Source organism: Triticum urartu, chromosome 2A (genome assembly GCF_056163025.1).
Source record: "Triticum urartu cultivar PI428250 chromosome 2A, HENAU_Tu73, whole genome shotgun sequence".
Classification (NCBI taxonomy): Eukaryota; Viridiplantae; Streptophyta; class Magnoliopsida; order Poales; family Poaceae; genus Triticum; species Triticum urartu.
Window position 1 is genome coordinate 135,233,558 of NC_141874.1, and position 22,874 is coordinate 135,256,431.

At 45.2% G+C, this 22,874-nt stretch overlaps 2 pseudogenes; both read left to right on the top strand.

The window, feature by feature from the left end:
• The first annotated feature begins 16,009 nt into the window (after positions 1–16,009).
• LOC147984279 (uncharacterized) lies at positions 16,010–19,157 on the top strand (annotated as a pseudogene).
• Positions 19,158–21,308: 2,151 nt separating this feature from the next.
• On the top strand, positions 21,309–22,067 carry LOC147984280 (secreted RxLR effector protein 161 pseudogene; annotated as a pseudogene).
• Positions 22,068–22,874: the final 807 nt, after the last annotated feature.

Genomic DNA, 22,874 nt, shown 5'->3' on the forward strand with positions numbered 1-22,874 from the left:
CAACTACAAGTCGAGGGTCAACATGCAAGTGGCATGAAACAAAATGACCCGGTTGCAAGTCGAGGGCCGACTTGTAAGTGGCATCAAACAAGAAGACCTAGTTGCAAAAGTCGTGGGTCGACTTGTAAGTGCCATCAAACAAAAGACCCCAATTGCACTTCGAGGGTCGACTTGCAAGTGGCATCAAACAAAAGACCCCAGTTGCACTTCGAGGGTCAACTTGCAAGTGGCATCAAATAAAAAGACCAACTGCAAGTCAAATCGAGGGTCAACATGCAAGTGGCATGAAACAAAATGACCCGGTTGCAAGTCGAGGGTCGACTTGTAAGTGGCATCAAACAAGAAGACCTAATTGCAAAGTCATGGGTCGACTTGTAAGTGCCATCAAACAAAAGACCCCAATTGCACTTCGAGGGTCGACTTGCAAGTGGCATCAAACAAAAAAGACACGGTTGCAAGTCGAAGGTCGACTTGCAAGTGGCATCAAACAAAAGACCCCAGTGGCACGTCGAGGGTCGACTTGCAAGTGGCATCAAACAAAAGAAAACAATTGCAAGTCGATGGTCAACTTGCAAAGTGGCATCAAACAACAAAAAAATCGAATGCTACATTCCATGACAAAAATCAAAAAGAAAGAAACAGCCCAACCGAAAAAATGAAAACAAAAAAACAACTAAAAACCACAAAAAACCGCTTCCCAGATGAAAATTCATAGCTAGAGCACATATAAAAAGAACATGCGGTCCACGCGAGACAAACATCGACAAAACCAAACGCCAAAAAAACTACTTCGCGTGCACACTAGCGAGTGCTTTTCGAGTACAAATCTTATATCCCACGGAAGAAAATGAGACAAAAACAAAACAAATCAAAGCGGCATCTACGTGGCCCAACAATGATAAAAACATAATACATCAGCCTCCTGTAATGGACAAGCAAAGACGGCTCAAAAACCTGGTGTACTCGCCCCGCTCGAGTCAAACACTAATTTTGTAGCGAAAAATATATATGTACTGGTAAATGTAGATGTGACATAGCTATTCTTGTATTTGAAAATGTTCATAAATTTTAAAAATTCATGTAAATTTTAGAAATAGTCCAAAATTTAAATAATTTTCATGAATTTTAAAAGTGTTCTCGAATTAAAAATTTAAATAATTATCATGAATTTAAAAAAGTGTTCTTGAATTAAAAATATAAAAATATAAAATAAAAGAGAACTAATAAAATATAAACAGAAAAGGAAAAGGAAACAGAAAAATGAGAAAAAAAACAAATCAGAGCGACAGGATTGGAAAACTGCAAGCTGATCGTAAGCTCACGTCACAACTGGCCGGCCCTGTGCACCATAATAGACTAGAACCATTTCTCGAAAAAAGAACGACCGAACACATGGGCTGAACAAACACACGCCTAACACACACACACACACACGAGGCCGGCGGAACACATGGGCCTGAACAAACACACGGACAAACACAGGCGTGCGTGCGTACATCGCGAAAGAAACCAACAGAGCGCTAAAACGAATAATTGTGATTATTTGTATCCAACGGTTCTAGATTTAGATGTGAGATAGCTATTTCGCATCTAGATGTGAAATAGTAAATCTGATTAATTAAATCCTTACACTTCTTCTAATCCATGCTTAGTGTAAGTATCATCATCATGAGAAATCTCCTCCAAAAACCTATGGAAAAAATATGAGGAGATAGATGTTTGATATGTTGCTAAAACTCCTTCAAACCTAGTGGGAAAAATAAGGAGAAAATGGTACAACATATAATGGTCATTGTCTCTTTTAACTCAATACGAGAAACTCATAGAGTTTAGAGAACAATAAATATGTCATTATCTCTTTTAACTCAATACGAGAAACTCATAGAGTTTAGAGAATAATAAATATGCCATATACTTTTCCAAAAATCCAGTGGGGAAAACAGAAAGTATGACATATGATCTCATGTTGATATTGCCTCATTAAAAACCTTTATGAGAACCTGTAAAGTAAACTCATGAAGGAAAAAGAGAGTATAATATGATGCATTGAACACGAACAATTCATGAAGATACCCCCTCTGATTCTTGCAAAATCCCAAGCCGTCACATACCAAAACATAGAAGTTGGTAGAGATCCGCTGAACAAATCAGTCGCATGATTTGACTTGCAAGATATGCAATATAGTGATATTGCTTATTATGTAACCTGTTTGCATTCGAGCAACACAAGAAATATTATCGTTGAGATAATGTTTGGTGAATGTAGCCATCTTCCGAAGACTCTTCATGAGAGGGCTACTAGACCTAGTAGGAACACTAAACTTGTCTACGATCTGACATAGTGGGGATCTGATCGATGTATCCAATGATATTGGTGTTCAAATTTCTCCAAAACTGAAAGACTAGGACAAGATGTTTCATGCCTTGGAGATGAAAGATATTCTTTAGTACCAACCAATTGTGTTTGGTCAATCCAATGGCATATGGAACGTTGAGTCCCAATATCTCTTTTCCAATGAACTACCATGAGAGTTATGGATGGATAAGATTTGTTCACAATGAATTTCTCCAATATATTTTGGATATAGACAACGTAATATACCATAATGTATGAATGAAGGTGCTCAAGTTGTAGTAATGAGCGGTATTTCGGTTTACCCAAATCCTTCATTTAAACTCCGCCATTTAGATGATTACATGTGTCGTCATTACAGACACACAAACATGGATAATCATTATTGTAGGAGTAATCCTTGTGAATAAGGAACTCACTACGTCGGTTGTACCAAATGTACCGACAATAATAATAAGTCATATGGTGACTTATTGATTTTGCACGATGTATGTTGCATTTTGTACTTCGATTCATAATTAAGGTTTCGTCGGGAACCATCTATATCTGAATCTAGTGATCTACATGGATATGTAATCACTATATCTATCAACTGCAAAGATAGATGATTTTGAACTGCCAATGATATAAGTTATCGGAAAGAGATTCCACCTCTAGAGAATAGTTGGATATCTGCGTGAACCCTTGTGCCACAATACTTGCTCTTTGTTTCACCACCTCCTTGTTCTCAATTCTGTTTCCAGAAGAAAACTGGTTTAGGTATTGCTTATGAATACCTTTCCATTATTGAGCAAGATCATTTCTACCTAGATTATACCCTTTGCTTGAGTTTAGTCCGAGTGTTGATCACACTTTGTCATGGCCATGGTCTTTGGATCTGAATCACTTGAAAGGTTTTGCAATCTAGTTGAGAAATGTATGTCGACAATTGTAGACTTTCGGTTATATGATTCTCCAGAATCTATATATCAATATATAGTTGATGGAAATATCGTTACCCATAGTGACTGCTCGTGATTTCCCAATGCGATTGAGTCGGGTATTCCGATGTCCCGGTCATTGTGTGCACTTTGACCTGGGTGTATACTACCCATTAGATGTCTGTCAATGTGAAGTTGACTTGCATTTACTGATTCATAGGCCTTGATGTCCTTGCTTGTGAGAAGCTGAATGCTGATGTACTTCTGCCATACATCTCCCCCCTGTTGCTTTGAACGGGGAGTGGAGTCGATTTTGTTGGTACCTCCACTCTTTCAGGCGTACTTTTACAGGATTGTAGGATTGTGTGACACCTTTATAGTCAGTAAATGAATCTGGCAGGTTATTTGCAATGTGTTGCAAATCTTCTAAACGCATGGTTCAGATCTTTGAGTACGTGGATTTGAGGCAGAAATGTGTTGAACATTCCACTAATTTCCTGGCATTCTTTATGGTACTTGAAATCTCCTCCTAATGCCTGGAAATGTTCCTCATTGAATCAACATACTGGCCTTGAATAACTCCCCATGCGAGGGGCTTGAGGTATTGACGAAAATACAGTTATTCCTCACATATATCCCAACTATATGTTTCCATGTCATATCATTAAGGACTTTGAGCAAGTAGACCATTAAGCAACACCTCATCCCCTTTTAATAGTATTGGCTTTTCCTATGGACTCAATGTGATTTTGGATCACTAAAACTGAAATGAAGAGTCTTGAGCTTTAGCCAATCTTTGTCCTTAGCATTTTGAAGGGGTTCCACATCCTCTTGTCCTTGCCATGCCATTGTTGAACTCATCTAAAATATACTAGATAAATATATTAGTCCAACAAAAGATACGTTGACATTAATTACCAAAATCACCCAGGGAGCACTTGTACTTTCAATCTCTCCCTTTTTGGTAATTGATGACAACATACATTAAAGCTTTAGATTGAAGATATACATGATAACAAGTAAAGCTTCGGAAGGACATGTAACATGCATTGGCTCCCCCTATATGTATGCAATCATGTGAAGTTGGAATATGAGACCATGTGAATGCATAATCATGACAGAGCAAGCAATGAGTTACATGCATCTTGGCTATATGCATCAGAGTAAATGATGTAAATAATAAGTGTACCTCCATGTTCATGAATCGTTCTTGCAAACAATATGTACAATAGCAAGAGATCGTCATGCACATAAGTGTGATGCATATACTTACCTTGTGGTCTTGAGAAAGCTTTGGAAAGAGTAGACTTGAGAAAACAGGGTTAGATAACACAAGAACACTCTAGGTAAAGCAATTTCAGGAAACCACAAGAGTACCAAGACTGGGATGACATGTAAAGTGTCAGTACTAAGTACTTCATTTAGATAAAGACATGTCCCCAAGGGTTTAAAAGATATGCAATGAATTCCCAGGATTTTTCTCCCCTTTAGATAGCACAAACACTTTCACATTCTCCCCCTGAATGTGATATTGGATAATGGGAGAAGGTAGGGTGAGATCAGAGCTGACTACAAAAAGTAAGATTTGCAATATGGATATTAATCATACTAACATGTCTTTCCCCTCTTAAAGACATGTGACTTCTCTCCCCTTTCTCTCCCATGTGATAAGCTTTGATGTGCTCTCTCCCTCCCTTTGACATCAATTTTCAAGAAGGGAATTTCTGGAGCATGAGTCAAATAGGTTTGGTCCTTGAGACACACTACAAAGTAGCATGTAGTTTAATATGCGGGTAGAGGATAAGAATCATTGAGTAGAGCTAGAGAAGCAATGAAAAATATGCAATGTCAAAGAGTTTTCTTAGCAGTGAAATCGATGACACCGAGTAGTTTTCATCGGCAACTCTGAGATATCAGAGCAACTGAGAGTGCGCATCGGTCAGACCGAGCTAGTCCTTTTCGGTTGAACCGATGAACTATATACAAGGAACCCTTGTAATTCGGTCTAGCCGATAGGCTGGAATCGATGTGTCCGAGTTCAATGCAGAGGAAATTTTTTGTCAACTCAGCTCACTCGGCAAATGAAATTTCACAAAGATTTGCAAGGAATTTACTGAAGGATTTGCAATGAATTTAAATACAGAATAGAACAAAATAGATCTAGATGAGGTTTTTTTACAATGGCACCACTACAAAAAAAAGACACATCCGTGACATTTTGGGCTGAACGAATTTTTTTCTGTCATACTTATCACACTTCTATGATGATAATTGTGACAAAACCCGGTATCATCATAGATGTGGTTGGGTGCTACTCCTATGATAAAAAATCATGACATAAAATGGGCTTTTCGTCCTGGGCGGGCCGGAGACGCAGCTGCATGACATTCTTTGGGCCGTCCATGATGGAAAAAAACCATGGTAGAAGCGAGGGCGAGGAAAATATCGGGGAGTTCCCGGTTATGGTGGCTGGTCGAGGGCCAAGCGATGCGTGTTTCTCTCGTATATACGCGCGTGTGTGCGAGGCATTGGGATCTAACTAAACCCGAGCGAGGCGTTGGGCTCTAACTGAACCCGAGCGATTGCACTGCAGGCTACACGTTACTGAACCCGAGCGATCGATCGATCCCTTGTTGTTAACTGAACCCGAGTGATTCCTTCACTACTGCTGCTAACTGAAGCCAATCAAACACTGCTGCCTCCTTCCCTGGATGAACAGTGAGCGTTGTTGAGGGGGTTTGGATGAACATTTCCCGGTGGGGGTTGGATGAACAGGACCCCGTGGTAGTAGAGGTCGTTGCCGCTGGATGAACAGTACCCCGATCGATCGAGCCGATGGATGAACAGGACCCCGTGCAGGGCTGGATGAACAGTAGCCGGTGGAGGACTGGTTAAACAGTAGACGGTGGAGGGATGGATGAACAGTAGCCCGTGGAGGGGTGGTTGAACTGGACCCTGTGGAGAGGGCTGGTTGAACAGTAGCCGGTGGAGGCTGGATGAACATGAGCCCGTGGATGAACAGTCGCAGGTGGAGGCTGGAGGAGGTCAACGGTGGATGAATAGTAGCCCGTGGAGGCTGGAGGAGGTCGACGATGGAGATGAACAGTATCCCGTGGAGTCCCGTTTTGCAGTACGCCAAACCCCTCCCGATGAACAGGACCCCCGTTTCGACCGTAGCGCTCCAACACAAGTCTGTTTCCTCCGTTTTGCGGTACGCCACACCCCCGATCAACAGGACCCCGTTTCGACCGTAGGAGGTCCAACAGATGTCCGTTTACTCAGTTTTGCGGTACGCCAGACCCCTCCCGATGAACAGGATCCCGTTTCCACCGTGGCCGGTCGAACACAAGGCTGTTTCCTCCGTTCTGTAGTACACCAGGCCTCATTTCCATTGCCTGTTCCGTCCAAGCCGGTTGACTCCCGATGAACAACACACATTCCGTTGCCTCCCGATGAACACCACGCATTCCGTTGCCTCCCCATGAACACGACGATGATGCAGTTTCTCCATTCTGACCTAGCCATGTACACGAGCCCTGGCCGTACGTATGCGCGAGTAGGCATTCGAGACCCCGCCCATATGTACGTACATGGCCGTATTTACTTTCTTGCACCCTGGCCGCTGTACGTACGTGCACATGCTACGTGCTCGCCTCTAATACTACACATGCGCGCCTCTACTACGACACGTGCCCTTCCTTGCACGGCCACGATTCATCACTGCAGCCTGCAGACATACCGATCATATGTACATACACGTTCGCGACCAGAATGAAAACACTACATACGCTTCGACCGGGCGGGTCCCGACTGTCAGGCACTTCCTTGCGTGCGAAGATGTAGCTGGTGGGTCCCAACAGTCAGGGGGGAAATGTTTTTTTTTGTGAAATACGGTGGCCCGTTCGGTGGGTCCCTGCTGTCAGGTGGAGGAATCATTATTTTGCGCGTGATAAGGAGGCACATCCTTGCTGCGGCCGTGGACCTAGCTGTCAGCCTCTCAACGTACAGTACTCTTCTGATGGTAGTCGTTCATTGACCACATTAACCACGCCGCGTCGAGAGCACCAAGGCGGTGGACGACGGCGAGGCCTAGGAAGGGAACGACGTGGAGCCAGGGAAGACGCGATAGTGGATGCCCACGCGTAGAGGAGTACGAGGGTTCACTGGTTCAGCTGCGGTGTGAGGCTGCCGTCGCTGCAGGGCCTGGCCAGTAGCGGGAGTAGTAGGGGCGGTGAGGCCTTCGCGGTAGCAGAGCTGGCCACGTGAGGCAAGAGCACGCGGTGGTTTGGACGGCTGGAGCAAGAAAATCAGAGGTTGAAGAAGCAGGACGACCGTTGGATGTTAACAATCCAATAGTCACTGGTGATAGAATCGTTTGTTGACTAAGTTGACAAAGCCCTCCATCCGCGTCAACTTAGTAGGCCCACAAGTCAGCCTCCCACTATGGTGGGTCCCAACTAGCAGGGGGAGTATTCATTTTTTTGTGCGTAATAAGGAGGCACTTCCTTGCGTGCGAAGATATAGCTGTAGGGTCCGAGCTGTTAGCGAGAGTATTCATTCTTTTTTGGCGTAATAAGGAGGTACTTGCTTGCGTGCGTCCATGGACCATGTGGGTCCCAACTGTCAGCCTCTCCATGTACGTCCCTCTTCCGCTGTTGTCGTTTGTTGACAACGTTGATCATGCTGTGCCGAGAACACCAGCGCGATGAACGACGGCGAGACCCAGGAAGGGAATGACCCGAAGGCGGCGAAGCCACAACAGTGGAGGGATGTAGGTGAAGTAGTAGGGGGCGGTGAGGCCTGCACGGCAGCACAACCGGCCACGGGAGGCGGGAGCAGGCGGTCCCGCCGGCGCTGGATTTGGCGGCTGGAGCAAGAAGACCAGAGATTGAAGAAACACGACGGCCGTTGGATTGACATCAAACAGTTACGTCTACTAGAATCATTTGTTGTCGTATATAATAAGTAAAAAAATCTTGCATACGCGTCAACTTAATAGGCCCACAAGTCAGACCATTCCCTTTTTTTTTAATAATTTATATATAACTCATTGCAACTTCTTATGCAATTTATTGCAATCCCTTTTTTTGTTGTCCAGGGCCAGGGCTAAAAATTTAAACGAAATTTCACATATTTCTGTGGGTTCCAAACTATTTTTAATACCAAAATGTCGAGTCAGATTTAAAGTACGTTGAATATATATTTGATTTAGGTTAAAGCCCAGTGAAATTGGAATCTGAAAATGTGAAAAAAATTAGAAATTATAAAGTAATTGCCAATTTGTCATTTTTTTATATTTACATCCCATTTCGTATTACTTTCAAGATTTGCAGGCGTCTTGAAAGAGTTGCAGCCCATTAGGGCGTAGAAAAATAAGTAGGCCTGAATTGGGTATTCTTCAGAAAAAATAAACTGGGCTCATTTTCACAAACAAAAAATACCTGGGCTGGTCATGTGGTGAACATAAAATATAAGCCTGGGCTAGACGGGCCATAGCCCAGTTGAAACCCTGCTCCGTCTCAACAATAACAAAAAATACTGCTTGAGTAACTACATCCCAGGTGTCAGCCGATCTTGTGCTGTTCTCTTGTCTATTGACTATATACACTAACAATGTCGTGGGTCCCAGATGTCAGGAAACCACTACCAGGAAGCATTTTCTTCTTCCATACGCTGACAATGGAGTATATATATATAACAAAAAATGAGGAACTTCCTTGCGTCCGGCCATGGACATGGTGGGCCCCTACTGTCATCCTCTCCACGTACAGTCCTCTGCCGATTCCTCTTGTTTGTTGACCATGTTGACAACGTGAGAGGGCGGCGCCGCGGCGAGTGCAGCAAAGCGCGCGGAGGACGACGGTGAGGCCTCGGAGGTCGGCGTTAATGATTTAGGAGACGGTGGGGCGGCGATGCGTGCGCTGAGGCGCATCCAGCCGTGGGAGGCGGAAGAAGGCGGTCCCGCCGGCGCTGGTTTGGTTTTGGCGGCTGAAGGAAGATAGGATTAAAGAAACACGATAGACTGTAAAAGCAGCAGGAGTACTTAACAACCTTAACTGAAACCAGCAGGGGCACTTAACAACCATAGATGAAAGCAGTATGAGTACTTATACAGATTCAAATGTAAAAAGCACGCCTCGAACAGTGCTACTTTGCCTACAGTTAACCAAAGGGTGAGGCCGCCAAGCCCCAGGACAAGGCCCAGGCGCCACCCCGCGCATCCACAACCTTCTGAAAGCGGCTTCATCTCACAATGTGGTCAATAAACAAGATATTCGCTTTAGAGCCATGGAAAAGTAGGAACATAATCTTCTGTCCTATTCTCCAAGATGGATGGTATACTTCATTAATTGAGACCACCCATGAATAAGTATCTTTTCACCTCCAAGGGGAATGGAGTAGGTCGACATAAACATCATGTTGTGACCAAGCGCAAGTCTGACCCGACCATGGCTAGGCATCTGTATAGGAACGATAGACCTGGGCAGTTCTGTTTCAAGAAGATCACAGCTGTAAAACTGTGCATAAGCAAGAGTTTATGAACAACATATATAACAGGAAACAGCTCGTACCATAAGTTTCTCAACACAGTTGGACCTGTTCAACGAGTGCAGCAGTGGCACACATATCCCATGTGGCCTTCCATCATTGAAACGCCCCACAAGGACCTAAAGACGATCAATAAAGTGTAGGAACTTGTGGATGTCGTCCAAGTCAACTTCAGTGCCATGAGTAACAACCAAGTTCGGCCATAAAAAAAGCAGCGATCTTATTGGTTCATGAACCCAACTCGAAACTTATATCCATGGCTTGTCTTCACTGTGACCATTAAACTGGTGTATTCAGTTATGGTAAGGCCGAGCACCTTGACCATCCTTTAGCATCAATCATCATGCGACCATCCTTTGTACTCACGGTATATTGAGCAGGTTCATTCACACCAAGGCTGCGCATGGTAAGAGAAACTTGGCCACTGTCGCCCAGATTGTTGAATGACTCCCTCATTGCTCTAGGAATTCTCTGTTTGTAAACAAGAAGACATACACAAACAGTTAGATCAACATAGTGAATCATGTGAAACAACATGGAAAGAAAAAAGAATGAAGCACTTGGGCGGCCAATGCTTACCAAGAAGGTGGACATGTCGGTTTTTGTAAGGACTTTGGTATATGAAGTGCGAACTGCATCCCAGTCTGTTGCCCGTGCAACTTTTGGTTCCTTTGCCATTGCACGGGCCGGAGCAGATGCAAGTGCAAGTGTTGGTGCAGGTGCCGAAGCTGTTGCTGGTGCCCGTGCCGGTGCGACCGGTAGTGTCGCCGCTGCTGCCGGAGATGGTGCTCCTTGTAGAGCTGGTGCCAGTGTCGGAGCAGGTGCCGGTGTCGATGCCCGATCCTCCGGTAGATCAGCCTGACCCGCTGACGCGGTCGGTGCCCAATCCTCAGATGGATCAGACTGAGCTGCTGCCGCTTCTAATGCAAGAGCAAGTGCCGGCGCTCGATCCGTTGCTGAAGGTGGTACCGATGTGCGAGATAGCGGCGATCTTGTCTGATCTGCTACAATCAGCTTTCTAACTTGACTAGGCTCTGTGACCGTGATCCAGTCTTTTTCTTCATTTCTTTTAAACGCGAGAAGGACTAATTGTGGCATGTTTGTTAAACCAAACTGCAGTTCATCATAGGGATTTAGCTTGTACTCAAACAACAGACTGATTCAATTTTTCCAATAATATAAGTGATGGACAGTGCCTTCGTTACTGACACAACATAATAAGTGAAACCTGCAAAAATATCCATTGTAGAGCAAACCAAACGGTTTATTCTGTGATGAATGTCACATGGCAAAACCTGCATCGTAAAATTGCAGCAAAAGAAAGAAAACAATACATTAAATCAATAAGATTTAGACAGTAAATCAATAAGATTTACTTGATGTGACACGAGTGAATCCTTACTAGGAAATCACTATGTTGAAGTACTAAACAGAAGATTGGTCGTCCAACTATGCGTGGCATGTAGGGCCCTCGCCTACTCCCACAAGCAGGACAGTCCAAAGGTCGTGACAAATCGTATGGGCCGAACATTTGTGGGACTGGAAATCCTGGTGGGTGCGATAAACCCTGCAATGCATACAGATATTGGACTGTAACCATAATTGATAAACCGTCCTCACAAAAAAGATGATATGGATACTTCAAAATATATAGACTAAATTGAGTGCACAGACATTAACATAGACTGTTCTCAGGACTGACCACACACCAAAAGCGGCAGTACTAAACAATACAGGGTTCACAAACACAAATCAAGTACTAAATAATAGTACTTACTACAGACAAGCAAACTTGCACTAATTAAACTCTGCAGACTATTTCTTGCCACCGACCTACGGGATGAACCCCGCATAACTGACTAGGCCATGGACTTCGTGAGAGATGTCTACCGGCACCATCACCATCTCCTCAACCTTGGAGAACCTAACAGAGTGGTCTTTCCACTCATAAACATGACGATGAAGAGAGTCTGCATCAGATTTGTCGGGAAGCTTTACAAGAACCACACCCTTCATAATCGAAGGCACAACCAGGAAATTGTTGTGGTCAAGTACAGCCTCGAGAACACGCCTGAAAACAATGCTACATGAAAACACTAGTTCAGGACAAGTGGCAACAAGGATACAACAACTGGATAGTTTAGCAGTAGAACTCATCCTCAGGTCTTCCAGTTCACACGACATGACTTTGAGAACTTCATCTCCACCGCGGACCTGGTTCTAATTCAAACAGAAACCAAATATTTTATTACTACCTCCGTTCAGAAATATAAGATGATTTTTGAAATCTTACTCCATATATGACTACATATACGCACATAAATGAGTGAACAAAGACACTAGAACATGTCTTCAAAGGCATGAGAGCAGAGGGATTACTTGCAATATCCATAACACAAGTTACTGATGCAAATATACCCTCTTCAAAGGTAGCATTGATGTTCATAAAGTAGTTGAAAGTAATCTATAAGAAATCAGTGTCAACCTCTCGCATGTTTTGGTCAAAAGAGGAATTTAGAACCGCCATTTGGCACACAAAAATCACATGCAAGATCACCCAGAAAGTGGCACTACCAGTACTGGTACCGCGTGTTAGATGAAAAAACACGATCAAGATCGAGAAAAAGATTGTCAAGAAGAGATATTACATGGACTTGCTTAATGAGGGATCCCGGAGAGGGGGGCTTGGACAGGGCGATGGCTTTGAGCTTGTCTGCAGTAGTCTCGGTGGGGTGCTTGCACTTCTTCCTACCATGAGCCTCAACGGTTTTTGCAAGAGCCATAGACATCACTTCGGCCGGTGCTCCAGCGTCCATCAAGAAACTGTCAAATAGAAATAAAAGAAAAGAAACCATAATCACAAACCCAAAAGAAGAACAGAGAGGGAGTTATAGGATCAGTCTCGGGGTTGTAAGACCGGGCCTTGGCTAGAATCAACACCATTGATGCGCTCACCTTTCCTTCTTTGGGAGAGAAGAACAGTGACAGAAGCAGGTTGGGGCTTTCTTGAAGAAATGAGAAACAAGATGAGGGAGAAGCGAGGGTTGGGTAGAGAGGAAGCTGAGAGAGAAGAGTGAAATGATGGTTGCTTCGTCCGTCCAACTTACTGCTGGAAAGGAGGGGGTTTTGTGATTTGACGGCACATTGGGCATTACTGCGACGCTTCGATCGGGGAAGTCTACCATGCAGTTGGGCACACTACTACGGAGTAATTTAGTGCATGGCTGGTGGACCCTGATGATGGCTGTCCCACACGTCTGCGAAAGTGAGTAGCAAAGTTCCCGACGACCGTCGAGGAGTATCCGCATGGTAGAGCGAGCCCACTGTTTTTTCTAAAGAAAAAAAATGATTACTGCAAGCGTTTCCACTCTTACGACGGAGGAGTGAGAAACATGGTAGCCACTTGAACATACACAGTGCTCCTACTACTAGGCATGTGCAGTGGTTCATACGTCAGTACTACATAATCTTGTTGCTAGTGTAGTAAGATATGACGATAACAAATGATGTTGTGCGCATGTCAACTATATGAACAGTAATGTAACATAGTACCACTTTTTCGACTGTCAGGTCGAGAATGAACGGTGAGATCAATGTTAACAGAACTAGGTCTACAGCGCACGGAGAGTACGGTGCTACAGTACTCCATGAAACATGATCCATATGAAGCACGACGACTCAGTGTTAGGTAGGGTGTATTTGTGCACGGGATGGGAGCAAAAGTTCCCTTCTCGACCCACTTTTGGGTGTTTGGCAGAGTGCATGAAGGGTGCATGAGTCCACACTAGTAGGTTAACACAAATACTTGACCCCTCAAAAAAAAGGTTAACACAAATACATGAAGAGGGAACAACTATATGGAGGTGAGAGTGCAACCAAACACACCCACACGCTTTGTGCAACAGTGACTGATCTGCACCGTCTGATGTTGATCCAACGGTCATGTTGCGTCGAGACATGGACATGCCCATGCAGAGGATGGCTAAACACCACCGAAGTTCCTTTGCTTCTCGAGGTGCACGACGTTGGTGATGCAGGGTGCAACGGCCTGCAGAGCCCGCTCCCGGTCGGTGGGAGCCAGCTCGTCAAAGACGGCGCCTAATGGAATGAATGGATTCCGGTGACGGAGCCCTGAGAGGATTCGCCCGGCAACGGCGACGGCAGCCTGCAACCCCTCCTTGTCCAGCTCCGCCCCCACCATCGCGCGGAGACGGCTCAGCTCCTCGGAGATATATGTGAAGAAGGAGACCAGGTCAGGAAGCCCCAGCTCATTGAAGTCGATGGGTGGTCGAACGGGTTTAGCCCGACGACCGGCATGGTCATGCTGGCACGACGGTAGGCATCGTGCAGCCGCAACACGTGTGTGGCAACTTGGTCCACCAAGTGGCTGAGGCGATCCTGGACCTCGTCATGATCGGCCCGCTTGCGCTCCAGCCGCCTCCCCTGATGGCCTATCGTATCTCCCGCTTTCTGCAGCAATGCTGCCGACGCCTCGAGCATCTTTGTGGTGGACACCTGCCACTTTTGAAGCTCCGTGAACTCCTGCACATAACGGAGGAGCATGGCACTCCTCTCCTCCTTGAGCTCACGGAGCTCCACATACTTGGCCCTGAGCTCCGCATCCATGGCCTCGAGCTCCTGTGTCAGGCGCCTCACCTCAGACTCCGTGATCTGCTGTGCCACCATGGCACCAGGTAGAAGCAATGAGGAGAGGAAGCAAAGGGGGCGAAACGGCTGAAAGGCAATGCAATCTACGGGAAGGTGGAGGGAGCCAGCCGAGGAGCGGGGAATCTTTAGGTTTTGAAAGTGCTAGTGGCACTTATGCTATGTTTTGGTGTGATGACAATGTAGTTAGTTGAACTAATATCGGTTGCTAAAGTTTATCTCAGGTTATTGGTTCTAAGTGCCAGCGATGGAGATGTGCGACCCCCCCCTTTCAAAAAGGACAAAGGCATGGTCTTTCGACGCTTCAAAGGTTTAGTTTTGGTTTGCTTCGAGTCGTAGGAAAGACCGCACTATTAAGAGGGGTTTGTGTGGATAAATGTCGTGTGGGAATGCCTTTGCCGAGCCTTACTCTCTTACCCTTCCCACTCCGACCACCTAAAATGAACCTAGTGTGTGTGCTGTGGTACTCAGAAAGTTGCAACAGAAAGTTACTGGGTACCCCGTGCGCACGGGGTCTTTTGACCCCCGTGCGCACGGGGTACTGTTTAACTCTCTGGGTACCCCATGCGCATGGGGTCTTTTGACCCCCGTGCGTGCGGGGTACTACGTAACTCTCTGGGTACCCCGTGCACACGGGGTCTTTTGACCCCCGTGCGCACGGGGTGGTGCGATTGTCTCTGGATACCCCGTGCGCACGGGGCTGACTTAGCCCGTGCGCACGGGGTCCAACAGGCAGAAATCCCCACCAGCCCATGAACACTATATATATGCCCTTCTTCCACCTCCAACCCTCAACCCTAATGTCTTATTGAGCTCCACCATTGCTACACCCCATTTTGCTCAATACTCTCAATCCCTCCACCCAAACTTGTTGAAACTTTGGGGATTGGGAGAGCAAGACCCGATCTACAACTTGACCAAACCAAATCGCGTTCCCCGCAACATTTCTTCCCCATTGACTTGTTACTCTTGGAGCTTGGGCTCCTAGGCGGTTAGAGGTTCCTCCGGAAGTTTCCTTGCTTGTGGTGTGCTCCGGAGAAGTTTGTAAAGGTGTGGTGGTCGCCTTCAAGACCAACCCCAAGTGTTTCGAGGCTCATCCATTGGGGGTGACTCGAAGGAGAATACGGTGAGCCTTTGGTGGCATTCCGCAAGCTTTGGCTCCGGCACTGCTCCAAACGGAGATTAGCTCTTCCCCAAGGAAGAGTGAACTTCGGGTTAAAATCCGCATCCTCGTCTCACTTGTGGTTAATCCTTTCCCGCACCTTTCTTTGTTGTTGTATGCGTGTTGGCTTGCTAAGTAGTTTTTTGCCTAGCATTTCTCTCTTGGAGCTTGCTTGTCATATAGGTTGCATTCACCTAGTTGCATATCTAGTGAACTCTTTTATCCGCTAAGCCTTAAAATCTACAAGAAAGATTAAAATTTGTAGTCTCCTATTCACCCCCCTCTAGTCGACCGTTTCGATCCTTTCAATTGGTATCAGAGCCTCGTGCTCTAATATAAGGTTTTACAACCTTAGAGGATATGGTCGATCTAGGGAATGAGGGAGGTGGCCTACCCGTTGCGGGGGATGGTCAAAACCAACCCCCCGCCGCAACCGAGACACTTGGTGCTCCTGTCGTTGCTCCCGCCGCTCCTACTAACCCGAATGTCCCCTTGACTGCGGTCGATCTTCTTTCAATGTTTGCGGACCTCAAAGTCTCTATGTTGAAAGAAGTTCGGGCCTCGGTCAAGGAGGAAATTGATGCTTGCTTAAAGCCATCAACATCCGCATCAAACTCGTTTAATCCAAATGAGGTTCATGATGCAGATGACTCAAGGGAACCTCTTGCTTCTCCAGCTCATACTCAAGTTCCCCAGTACAATGCCGTGGAATCCTTTTACTCTCCTCAACCCTTGCAACATCCCCGCATTAATCGTATTGGGCCTCCGCCCCTTTGAAAGCTAATGCATTTGCTAAGTGGAAGCTAGATATGGAGTCTCACATGCGCAGTGCTTCAACTCAATTGTGGTGGATTGTGGTCACTGGATTCAACCCCAAGGACCCAATGAATCTCACTCCAAGGGAAGCAGTTGACGATCAACTCAATGCTACCGCGCACAACATGCTTCGCAATGCTGTGACTGAAGACTATAGTGATTCCATTGATCTTCTCAAAACCGCAAAGGAAATTTGGGATTGCCTTGAGGAGGCTCTTGAAGGAGATGAAGCAATTCGAAGATCTCGGTTGGCCTTGCTCAAACAAGAAGTCAATCTCTTTGTGAGGAATGAAGGTGAGTCTGCAGAAGAGGTTTACCGAAGGTTGAAGTCCCTTGTGCTCAACTTGAGAACCTTTGGGTGCACTTGGGCAAATGATGAATTCATCAAGGACAAGTTCATAGATGCCATGGTTCTCACAGAACATACCATGGTCATGATGGTTCATCAATGTCTGGACTATCACAAGTTGACTTCGGCTCAAGTTGTTTCCACCTTCTCTACCCATGTTCTTTTGGAAACCAAGTCCAAGAAAACATTTGCAATAGCTCAAGCAACCAAGAACTCCAATCTTGCCTTGAAGGATAAGAAAGTGATGAGCCAATCCTCAAGGGAGGAAGAAGTGAGTGAAGAGATATGTGAGGAGGATAATGCTACCTCGTGCCCGGCAAATGATTTTGCAGAAGACTTGGCTCTCTTAGTCAAGAAGTACTCCGGGACCATGGCAAACAAAGGAAGAAATCTTCAACGAAGATCGTTTGGACGAAGGAAATGCTACAATTGTGATAGCCCAAGACACTTTGTTCATGATTGTCCATATGAGATATGTGAAGACAAGTCCGAGAAGCTTGTGCTTAAGAAGAAGAAGTTCACCAAGTTTGCAAAGAGGAAGGATGACAAGGCTCTTGTTCATGAAGAATACATGTCTGGAGATGAAGATGATGGTGATGATGATCAAGTGGGCACGACCGCCTTTGCCATGCATGCCACTACCTCCTCCTTCACCACCGGCCTCTTCGACTCTCCAAAGGAGGACAAGCCATTCACTCATCGGTGCCTCATGGCCAAAGAGGTAAAAACAAAGTCCAAACCCAAGAAACCCGACACCTACACTCCCAATGTCTCATGTGAGATAGTGGAGGATGAGTGTGAGGAGGGTGTGGATAATGATGAGGAATCCTTAATGGATTTCATGAAAACTCTTCATGGTGAAGCTCGTGCTCGTTTTGGCGATCTCCTTAAGTCACTTGCCGAATGCGATGACTTTATTGAGAACGCTGAGAACCTCCTTATAGAGGAAAAAGAGAGAGTTGATCTCCTCGAGCACGAACTTAATGAAGAGAGTGTCATGAGAGCATCACTTGAGGAAGCCTTATCTGCTCATCAAATTGACTTTGTTAAAACCAATGATGCTTTGCAACTTGCTCTTGAGAATAAAGATGCTCTTAACGTTAGAGTTGAAAAGCTTCTAGTTGACCATACAAGACTTGTTGAGGAGCATGAGTTCCTTGTGATTAGTTCCAAGGTTGTCAAAGGTGACCTCATTGCCCTCACCGAGTCTTATGCTCAACTAAAAGCTACAACCATTAAGGCTCACACTTCCGTACCTCATATAGATTTAAATGATGATGCTTGTACGGCTAACTTTGCTCATGATTTCACTTCCCTTCAAGAGGAAAATAAGAAGTTGAAAGCTCAAATTGAGAAAGGGCTTGTATCATGCATCCAAGGGGAGAAAAACCTAAACGATCTCTTGAGCAACCAAAAGGAGTGTGTTGCCAAGGAGGGAGTTGGGTTTAATCCCGCATCTAAGAGTGGTAAGAAAAAGAAGAAGAAGAACAACAAGAAGATCGGTTTGACTCCTTCCCCTCCCCAAAAGGTAGTGTTTGTGCAAGAAGGGCACAAGGAGAAGGAGAAGGAAATGAAGGGTGTTGGGAATGGAAAGGTCATTAGGGACAAGGCCATTCCCAAGAATTTTGCCGGCAAGAACAATCCATCATATGTTCTCATGAGAGGAGATGATGGCTATACCTTTGCAAAATTTGTTGGAACTAACTATGATGATTATGCTTGGACTATTTGGGTTCCCAAGACCCTCGTTGCTAACTCACCATGACCCATTGCAAAATGGGTACCTATAACCAAAGCTTGATTATTGTAGGACTATGTCTCTGGTGGAACTCAATGGGTGATCGACAGTGGATGCACCAATAATATGACCGGAGAAAGGGAGATGCTTGTGGAGTTCGTTGATTCACTCAAGGCCTCTTCGAACATCTCCTTCGGTGACAATAGCAAGGGCAAGGTATTGGGTTTGGGCAAGGTGGTAATCTCTAATGATTCATCTCTTTCAAATGTCATGCTTGTCCAATCCCTTCACTACAACTTACTTTCTACTATTCAATTGGCTCATGCCGGTTATGATTCACATTTTGGTGAATTCCATGTGACCGCCTTTAAGAGAACCAATCTCAAAGTGGTCTTCGTTGGGCATGTTGAAGATAAACTTTACGTGGTTGATTTCTCGAAAGAGAAAACTCATCTTGCAACATGCCTAATGGCCAAGGCCGACGTGGGGTGGCTATGGCACCGTAGGCTAGCCCACGTGGGCATGAGAAATTTACAAGCTCTCTTAAAGGGGGAGCACATTCTTGGACTAACCAATGTGTCTTTTGCCAAAGATTGTCCTTGTAGTGCTTGCATTGCCGGGAAGCTTCATGAAAAAGCTCATAAAATAAAGACTATCATCACCACCTTGAGGCCCCTCGAGCTCATCCATTTGGATCTATTTGGGCCTCCAACATATGATAGTTTGGGAGGAAGGAGATATCGCCTTGTCATTGTTGATGACTTCACAAGATATACTTGGGTGTTCTTTCTCAAGACTAAAGATGAAACTCAAGAAACCTTCATCAACTTTGCCAAAGAAGCTCAACGTCAACATAACTGTGAGACCAAGGCAATCCGAAGTGACAATGGCACCGAGTTCAAAAACTATACAATGGATGAATTCTTGAGTGAAGAGGGGATAAAGCACCAATATGCCGCACCATATACTCCCCAACAAAATGGTGTTGCGGAGAGGAAGAATCAGACTCTTATTGAGATGGCTAGGACCATGCTTGATGAGTACAAATCACCATACAAGCTTTGGGCAGAAGCCATCAACACCGCATGCCATGCTTCAAACCGGCTTTATCATCGCAAGCTCAAGAACAAGACCCCTTATGAGCTCCTAATCGGGAGAAAGCCCAACGTCAAATACTTTCGGGTATTCGGTTGTAAGTGTTTCATTTTAAACAAAAAATCCCGGTTAGCTAAATTTGAGTCTAGAAATTATGAGGGCATATTTGTTGGATATGCATCAAACTCTCATGCTTACCGAGTTCTCAATAAATCCACCAGATGCATTGAGGAAACGGTAAATGTGGAGTTTGATGAATATAACGGCTCCCGCATGGAGCAAATTGTTCCTAGTGTTGTAAGTGATGAGGCTCCTTCACAAGCTATAAGGACAATGGGGATAGGCCACATTCTCCCACAAGAAACACCCCATGTCCAAGTAGAAGGAGTAAGAGCCCCTCTTGAGGATTTTCCACAAGGGAAGTCATCACCGACACCACTTGTACAAGATGCCTTGGGAAGTAATGAACCTATCCAAGAACAAGATCAAGACCCTCATATTCCTGAGCAAGATCAAGAGCAAACTCTTTCGAATAATGAAGAACCAATCGTTGAGGCTCAAGATCAAGCTCAAAGTCATGATCAAGATCTAGATCAACCCCAACCACAAGTGTCTTCATTGTCATCACTTCATACTGAGCAAGAACCTGTGGTTGCAAAGAGAAGAGTGTCTCCAAGGCTAAAGCAATCTCAAGGGCAAGCTTCTTCATCAAGTCCAAAGCCAAGTGAAGAAGAGCTTGACCACAAAGAGCAAAAAGTGGCTGCCAAGCTAAAACATCTTCAACACCTCACCGAGAACATCTACGGAAGCATCAAAAAGGGGGTAACTACTCGTAGACGTTTGGCAAACTTTTGTGAACAGCACTCGTTTGTCTCTTGTGTTGAACCCCTTAAGGTGGAAGATGCCCTTGACGATCCGGATTGGATAGATGCCATGCATGAAGAACTCAACAACTTCACACGCAACAAAGTGTGGACCCTTGTAGAAAGACCCAAGGAATTTCATAATGTCATTGGAACAAAGTGGATTTTCAAGAAAAACAAGATGAATATGGACAAGTAATAAGGAACAAGGCAAGGTTAGTGGCACAAGGTTTCACCCAAGTTGAAGGTTTGGACTTTGGTGAAACTTTTGCCCCCGTTGCCCGTCTCGAATCCATTCACATCTTGCTTGCTTATGCCTCTCATCATGATTTCAAATTATATCAAATGGATGTTAAGAGTGCATTTCTTAATGGTCCTCTTAAGGAGTTGGTGTATGTCAAGCAACCTCCCGGTTTTGAAGACCCCGATCATCCCTCTCATGTTTATGAACTCCATAAGGCACTCTATGGACTCAAACAAGCACCTCCTACTTGGTATGATCACCTTACGGCGTTCCTAAGCGAGAAGGGATTTCGGATTGGGGTAATAGATTCCACTCTCTTTACGAAGAGGGTAAAAGGAGAGTTGTTTGTCTGCCAAATATATGTTGATGATATTATCTTTGGGTCAACTAACCATGCTATTAACATTGAGTTTGAGAATCTTATGACTAAGGAATTTGCGATGAGCATGATGGGAGAGTTGAAGTTCTTTCTTGGTTTTCAAGTGAAGCAATTGAGAGGCGGAACCTTCATCAATCAATCTCGTTATATCCAAGACATGCTCAAGACATTCAAAATGCAAGATGTCAAGCCAATGAAGACACCCATGGCCACAGATGGTCAACTTCATCTTGATCCAAATGGTAAAGAAGTCGATCAAAAGGTATATCGCTCTATGATCGGTTCCTTGCTTTACCTTTGTGCATCTAGGCCAGATATTATGTTGAGTGTGTGTATGTGTGCAAGATTTCAATACGCTCCTAAGGAGAGCCACTATTCGACAGTGAAAAGGATCCTTCGATATTTGGTTCATACCCCAAACTTGGGCCTTTGGTATCCCAAGGGATCATCATTTGAGTTAATGGGTTACTCGGATTCGGATTGGGCCGGAGACAAGGTTGATCGCAAGTCCACATCCGGTTCATGTCAATTCCTAGGGAGATCGTTGGTAAGTTGGTCTTCAAAGAAGCAAAATTGTATATCTCTCTCCACAGCTGAAGCCGAGTATATTGCTGCCGGAAGTTGTTGTGCCCAATTATTATGGATGAGGCAAACTTTGATGGATTATGGTGTCAAATGTGACAAAGTGCCTCTTTGGTGTGACAATGAAAGTGCCATCAAGATCGCCAAGAATCCGGTTCAACATAGCAAGACCAAGCATATTGAGATTCGTCATCATTTCATTAGAGATCATGTGGCCAAGGGAAACATTGAGTTACTCCATGTCAACACCGAGAATCAACTAGCAGACATCTTCACCAAGCCCCTTGACGGAGCAAGATTCCGCAAGTTAAGGCATGAGCTAAATATCATGGATATTAGTAACTTCGGATGAAACTCTTGCTCTCACACACATACTCATGTAATATCTTGCTTAGATGTAGGCACATGTCTAGGGGGAGCTAGCTCAACTCATGAGCTATCTTATCCTAGAAGTGCATAAAACAAACATAGTCTTTCACATAAGCCACTTTAGGTGGTACTTGTGCTTCAAAGATGAGTATTGGTCTTGGGCCCAAGGTTCATATCTTCGCGGTGCCATACCAAGTAAACTCAAACATGGTGGCCTCGGCCACCGCCCTCGCTTGAGGGTTGTATCCGTGTTTGTTTCGCTTGTGTGGTGTGTTGTTTTTTTGGTTTGTTCTCCTCGCTTCTCTTTTGGTACAAGTGCTCCACATATACCCTTTCCATAGTGATAGGATTTTCCTCACGGCGTATTTAGAAATTTAGACCGAGTGCTTTGTGAAGTAGGGGTAAGAGTATTCACCCAGCCCTGTATTTAAAAATCCACTCATGTCAAAGTTCCTGAATATCCCGTGCGCACGGGCCTGTACCGTGCACACGGGCCCCCCGTGCCCACGGGCTCTGTACCGTGTGCACGGGACCCCCATGCACACGGGGCTCACTTACCCCGTGCACACGGGGTCTACGGTTTCTGGTTCTGAAGAGGTGGGGTGGGGGGGGGGCTCGGGTTCATCCCACCCATTTGCCCCCTCCTCTCCCAGGAAGCCTCCAGCGCCGTCGTCGTCGCCTCCACTCGTCGGAGCTCCTCAGGGCTTCGTCAGAGTTCTTCCTTCGTGGATCTGGATCCAGATGGGGTCCTCCTCCGGTTGGTCTTGTCTCCTTTGTTCTATCTCCTTGA